This window comes from Amaranthus tricolor, chromosome 8 (assembly GCF_026212465.1).
Source record: "Amaranthus tricolor cultivar Red isolate AtriRed21 chromosome 8, ASM2621246v1, whole genome shotgun sequence".
NCBI classification, from domain to species: Eukaryota; Viridiplantae; Streptophyta; class Magnoliopsida; order Caryophyllales; family Amaranthaceae; genus Amaranthus; species Amaranthus tricolor.
Window position 1 is genome coordinate 8,493,658 of NC_080054.1, and position 6,499 is coordinate 8,500,156.

Consider the following 6,499-nt stretch of genomic DNA (forward strand, 5'->3'; position numbering starts at 1 on the left):
TATGTTTTTAGTGTTTTCGTACATTTCAAACTGGAGTTTTTTACTTTCTTTCAATATTTAATTTGGACTTTCTTTCAATATCTGATTTGGACTTTCATTCTACTACTCTTCATTTACAAAAAAAACTTAAGTAAACATTCCCATTATAAGAGACCCATCGAAATTGACAGATGCTTATTTATACAAAGCCATTGTCGATGTTGACAGAAACTTATTTATACAAAGCCATTGTAAACATTCCTGTCCATGTCAGAAAGCGCTCTCAGCCGCGAAATGCGTGAAAAATATCCTAGTGTCTTGCTCAAAGACTTTGTTAATCACACAATTCTTACTCCCAGGTCCATCCTTGTCCTCAGATCCTAACACCTCGCTTCCGTCGCCTTCCTCAGGTACTCCTTATCCTATAGCGCACTATATTAATTGTGACAATTTTTCTCTTCCATATCGTACTTTTGTTGCTACTGTTACATCTAGCAGAGACCCAAATCTTTCAAAGAAGTTTTTAAACATGAGGGATGGAGAAACTCAACGTAACATGAAATTCAGGCTCTTGAAAATAATTCCACATAGACCATGGAAACTCTTCCTTCTGGTAAACGTGCTCTAGGATGTCAATGGGTCTACCGTATCAAGTATAATTCCGATGAAAGCATTGAACATCTCAAAACACGTTTGGTTTTTTTTGGCAACCATCAAACAGAGGGCATTAACTACACTGAAACTTTTGCTCCTGTAGCTAAAATGGAAACTGTTCGATGTTTTCTTGCCATTGCTGCTCGCCTTCTTACATAGTGATCTTGATGAGGAAGTCTACATGAAACTTCCTCCTGGTTTTGCAACTTCTCCTCCCAATATGGTTTGTCGTCTTCGCAAATCTCTATATTGTCTCAAACAAGCTCCTCGATGTTTTTTTGCTAAACTTGTGTCTGCTCTGAAAGATTATGGTTTTTTACAATCAGACTCTAATTATTCTTTCTTTACTTACACTCGAGGTACCATTCAGATCAATGTTCTTGTATATGTCGACGATCTGATTATTTCAGGAATTGATTCCACTGCTTTAAAGACCTTCAAATCATATCTCAATGATTGCTTTCATATGAAAGACCTCGACTCCTTAAAATACTTTTTGGGAATCGAAGTTGCTCGAAGTTCTTCTGGCTTGTTTCTTTGCTAGCGCAAGTACAAACTTGACATTATTTCTAAAATTGGATTATTAGGTTCGAAACCTGTCGGATTTCCCATTGAGCAAAACCATAAGCTTGGCTTAGCTACTGGAAATGTTCTTTCTGATCTTGAATCTAATCGTCGTCTTGTTGGCCGATTAATTTATCTTGTTGTCAATAGACCAGATCTGACCTACTCAAGTCATATTCTGTCCCAGTTCATGCACGAGCCTCTTGTTGCACATTGGGATGGTGCTCTTCGTGTTGTCCGATATTTGAAAGATACTCCCGTTCAAGGAATTTTACTTCGTTCTGACAGTGATCTAACCTTGCAAGGTTGGTGTGACTCCGATTGGGCTGCATGTCCTATCACTCGGCGCTCTCTCACTGAATGGTTGGTCTTTCTTGGTCATCCCCCTATCTCTTGGAAGACTAAGAAACAAAACATGGTTTCTAGAAGCTCTACGAAGGCCGAATATCGATCTACGGCTACTATCACTTGTGAATTAAAGTGGTTAAAAGGTCTTTTATTGAGTTTAGGCGTCCATCACCACAAGGCTATTCCTTTGTTTTGTGATAGTCAATATGCCTTGCACATTGCCAAAAATCTCGTATTTTTTATGAAAGAACAAAACATATTGAAGTAGATTGTCACTTTGTTCGAGATGCTATCCAGACTAACTTGATTGCTCCATCTTACGTTCCTACCACTGCACAGTTAGTTGATATCTTCACGAAAGCTCTCGGAAAAACTCAATTTGATTATTTACTTCACAAGTTGGGCATTTTCAATCCTCCTGCTCCAACTTGAGGGGGGGGGGGGGTGTAAGAAATAATATCATATTATTCTTTAATGATATTTAGTTTCCAGGTTTGTAGCTATATTTTGGGTAGTTTCCATATTTCTAGGCTAATCAAATATTACAAGGGATGCTCTATAATATTTCATTCCATAGCTTCTTCTAGGTTGTACTCATATATATTGCAGTTGAATGAAATACATACACATCATTGAAAACTCAAAACCCATATTTTTGCCTTGCATTTCTACCACCACAAGGCACAAGCTACCTTAATCTAATGGTAGGGTATCTTCAATAACATGTATATGGATGATATGGTAAAATATGGGGTTAAAATATACCCAAAAAGTAACATAAGAATTTCAAGCAAAATTCTAAAATCCTTATTTTTAAAAAATAGCATGTTTTCTTTGAAAACAATATAAAACTATAACCAAAACTTAATTCTAAATAAAAAAAAAACTATAATATCATTATAAAACCTTTTTTCATAACCTTTTATAATTAGATAAATATATTTTCTTTAGATTCAAATATTAGTACTTATATTAATGCACTTAAAATAATTAACTTTTGTCAACATAGTTTGTGAAATTATTTGCAAATACTATAAAGTTGTATGATAATAAACCAAATTAATATATTTATGAAATTAACCAAGTTTAGAAGGAAATTTATATAACTTTAATAAATCAAATTAACTTTAATAAAACTAAGTAGATTAGTATCTTTACTTTAATATAGTAATAACATTTAACATTACAAGATTTGGTTTATTCAAACTTAAAAGTTTAAAAATTAAACTCTCATATATTTGACACTTAAGGAAAAATAATTAGATATGTTACTAACACTAATCTGTACTCAAGGATTTTTAAGCTAAGAATAGGACTATTACATTCGTCCCTCCTAAACACAATTTCGTCTTCAAAATTGCAACTCCAGGCTTGATTCAACCTAGAATCATAATCAAAAGTTATCAATTACATTCTTATTCCATTTTGACTTTGACTTATTCCTTAAAATTAAACAAATCATAATTATACTTTTACTTAACAATTCTTATTCTTCCTCAAAATTTTAATAATTATTTCCAACACTTCACCACTTAAGTACACCATTTCCATCATAATATATTAGGCTTACACTGAGCATTCGAACCATCTCTAATTCTAACATATAAGTGAAACATTCAAACAAACCATAAATATACATGATATCATGTTCTCTTATACAAAATCTTAGTACATAACTTTCTATATTTAATTGTAAATCTCAACACATAGCTCATATTCTATAATTTAAATGTAATCATCTCGACTTCTATTACTATTATTAATAAGAAATAACCTTATTTGTTGATCAAAGTACTATTTTAGCCAGTTATTCAATCTAATTTGAAAATTTTAAAATATTAAAAATTAATGTATGAAATCTTTGTTAGTACTAAAAAAGTTTTTTTAAAAAAAAATTAAAGAGGACAAAAAAGTAATTTTATTTAAATAAAATTTACTAAACTCAGTAAAAAAAAATCAAGGTGCTTAAAATTAGGCATGTTACACCATTATTGTATCAACATAGCTTGTAAACAACACCAATCTTAGCCCCTTTTCATCTTTAGGTTTAGGGATAGCACCTTCAATAAATTAAAATTGAGGCGCGCTATGAGAGAGAGAAGAATTGATCGACTCCACTCTTCATAGTTATTTATTTCCATGAAAAACGACTATCACAGTTATCATATTTTCTGGTTCGACGTTTGAAGCCAGAAAATAAGGGTTAGAGGAATCAAGTTTGGTGTGATCAGCACTGGTGCTTGTACTGGAAACACCATCGTCGACCATGGTGCAGATTAAAAAAATAAAATTGAAAAAAACAAGAGAAGCCTGCCCGAGAGGCCTGATACCATGTGAAGGTTTGTGAAGAACGATAAACCCTAGCATTGAATTATGTAAAGAATGGAATTAATATACAACGAAAAGGTGGGCTCATTTATTAAACTAACAACATATACTTACAAGCAAGAGCCCAAGCTAATATTCTGATATAATTACTAAACTCAACTATATATCATATTAAAACATAGGGTCAAAATGAAGTCGATGTCGAGATGAGTCTGATTACCAACTTCAATTGACTTTTTCACCAATGAATTTGAGAAAGATAAAGTCACTATTAATAAAGGAGACATTAGAAATCATTTAAAATAGTGGTGGAAGATTATGAGAAAGTTTGGGAATTAGGGTAATATTGCTTCATTAATTTTGGTAAAAACTATTTTAATTATTGTATAATTTTCCAAGCATACAAATCAAAATACTCGAAAATTACAATTATCATTTATGCTGTAAGCATTTGTCCTCTCCACTCATCCATTGATATGATGTGTAAAAATTAATTAGTGACTTTGGTAATTATTTCATATTTTAAGTTATATGCAACTAATTCATTTGTCTTTCTTTTACTTGTTGAAATATAATTAGTGACTTTAGTATTTGTTTTAGCTAGAAGTAATGTCATTTTAGTAAAGAATTATAGCACTATTAAAAAATTAAATATCCATTTTTATCCTAATTATGTAATGATACACTCATGATGCAAGTATTTGAGTGATAGTACTAATTTGTCTTAATGATGTTTTATGAATATCAGAATCATCATATGGGTGTTTTTTTTCAAGTGACAGTGTTTAACTTATATGGGGGGTCAAATGTCTACTTTTCAAAATTATGACGTTGATCGACTATCATACTTTGAGCTACTTGACATGGACAATGTCGTAGGGTTTACTAAGGAAATAAATTATACTACGCTATCCCTGATTATGATCTTGACTGTAACGCCCCGAGTTTTCTCTATGGCATAATTTCCATTTTATTCCTCTTTCTAGTTACTTTTCCTTAAGTCTAGTCTTTAATTTAAAATAACTTATTATGATTTATTTGTGATTTATTATAACTATCTCTTTTATGCTTTATAATGTGATTTAAAATGTGCGTAAGTTATTATTTTTATTATTATTACTATTATTATTATTATTATTATTATTATTGTTGTTGTTGTTGTTGTTGTTGTTGTTGTTGTTGTTGAGTTAATATATTATTTTAATTAAATTTATGTACTACAATAATATGTCCTAGGTTATTTATTTTTTTGGACCAACTTGTGGTAAAAAGTTTTAAATTAGAAGGACTAAATATTTTTTTTAGTGCATTATTATCATGATAGGCATGTAAAATTAGTGTTTAATTAGGTTAAATGATTATAATTCATGCTTAATTATTTGGTACATTCTAGAATGAAATAATTGCATGAACATCCTTCAAATCTTTTCATCTTTCTTTTCCTCAAGTTGATTGAACTTTCTAATGCTCATAAATTTTTAGTCATTATGAGAAGTCTTTTGGGATGGTTTTTTCCCTCCTATAAATACTAGCCTATTGTTAAGTAATTTTTCATTCATTCATAAACTAGCTCATAAACTTTCTTTCTCTCATTCTTTTCTCTAAAAAAAAAAGGAACATAACAAAATACCTGCTTTATTTTTCTTCAAGTGCCAAAATATCATCATATTTTTGGGCTACTTTTGAAGACTTATTTTGAATTATTCAAGCTTACTTCAAGGAATTTATTTTTGCAAATTATTTGGGAGATTTTCTTGGAGTTTTCTTTAATCTTTTAAAGATTATTACTTTCAAATCCATTATCCAGGTAACTAGATTTTTCTTCACTTAGTTTCTTAATTAAACATAAAAGTCTTGTTTAGAATTAATTAAAATTTAAATTGATTAATTCGGTTTTATATTGTAAATTTTGCTTTAATTATTTTCGTGCATATATTATTGTTATTTTAATCTTCTATGATGTGTTATAACATAGATTTAATTTAGGATTGGTTAAATTTAATTTTCGTGATTTGAATAATTTTATTTTAAATTATTATGAAAATCTGAAAAATCTACACTTTTTATTAATAGTAATTTGGCTATAATTTATTGATTTTAATTTATTTCCACATTATTTTAACACTAAAATACGTTACAATCAATAGGTAATAGTGTAAATTAATTTTGATGAATTTGGGTTTAATTTTACAATTATTATTTAATAATGGCTTAAACTAGTTAATTTGAATTTTGTGAATTAATTAAGGTTAAGAGGAATTAAAATCTGATTTAATTTATTAATTTATTATTTTTGGTCATGTACCTAATTGCTTGGTTATGTGTTAATTTCATGTACTACTTATTTATTTAATTAGATAGTTTATGACCATTTGTTGTTAAAATCATGTAAATAGAGAACTTGACTTTGGCACTGACTTCGACCTTGACCATTGACTTTTGTTGACTATTATAAAGGTTATGTGATTTTATTTTGATGGTTTATAAAACTGTTTTGTTGCTTGTCGACAAGTTTATACTTAAGAATAAAATAACATTGTCTGTAGTATATTCTTGCCAAGAGTTTTTGTAAGGTGTATTCTTGATTAAGTTCGAATTATCCTTATTCCAAACTCAAACATTACAA